Source organism: Zingiber officinale, chromosome 3A, assembly GCF_018446385.1.
Source record: "Zingiber officinale cultivar Zhangliang chromosome 3A, Zo_v1.1, whole genome shotgun sequence".
Classification (NCBI taxonomy): domain Eukaryota; kingdom Viridiplantae; phylum Streptophyta; class Magnoliopsida; order Zingiberales; family Zingiberaceae; genus Zingiber; species Zingiber officinale.
Window position 1 is genome coordinate 8,939,411 of NC_055990.1, and position 836 is coordinate 8,940,246.

General features: G+C 45.0%; 1 long non-coding RNA gene across 1 annotated transcript; it reads right to left on the reverse strand.

The window, feature by feature from the left end:
• LOC122053542 lies at positions 1 to 521 on the reverse strand. Its single transcript, XR_006132224.1, has 4 exons — positions 506 to 521; positions 333 to 410; positions 173 to 234; positions 1 to 75 (listed from the first exon to the last, which is right to left on the reverse strand). It is a non-coding gene; the product is annotated as an uncharacterized LOC122053542 (long non-coding RNA).
• Positions 522 to 836: the final 315 nt, after the last annotated feature.

The window sequence follows — 836 nt, forward strand, 5'->3', positions numbered from 1 at the left end:
AAATATTGTTCAAAGTCTGATTGATACAAGCCTGAACTCATTTCACTTGTTCTAAAAGCTTCCCAACTCGGGCATCTACATGAGATTGAAGTAAGAACAGGAAGTAAAACCATTAAATTTCAGTCTGAAAAATCCCAATTCGATCATAATCAATGATAGCAATTAGTATTACCTCTCCCTTTTGCTTCATTCTGAATCACTCTCCATGGACATGTCCTTTAATCCTCTTCTCCTCTGCGAATTATGGAACAGGAAACAAAAGAACATGAGATGTGAATGGGATGCAGGAACGAGATGAGCAAATTGGTCGAAGGTAGAGAGAGAATTTCTACCTTTCTTGATCCCTTCTTCTCCCTGACTACATACCTCTCCTGTGAGAGATCTGACAGCCATGCTCCAGGACTCACCAACTAGATCGAGTTTGTCAAAGAAATTAGAGGAAAAAATCAGTTTTTTCGACTGTTTGATCTTAAAAATCAGATTTTTGGAGGAAATGGAAGCGTACGAGTATGCATTTTTGGATGAATTTGGATCTCTTCTTGGGTCGTTGCGGCAGCTTGCACCCCTTCATCACCATGAAGTCCTCCTCCTTCTCCTTGTTCGACAGCGAAACGAAGAAACGAGGTAGAGAGGCTGCCGAGGCTCTTTCGTCGGGGTTCGCCCTCGCATACCAACGCCGCCGATCCCCTGGTCGTGTAGCAACGGTCATCCTTATCCGGCGACGACGAGACAGATCGGGAATTATGGTTCTCGCTCCCGGCCGATTCCGACCTCCTGTGGATAAATCCGAGCAGTGGTTACTTCCATATCTCACCGGCGACACCTCAAACTAGATC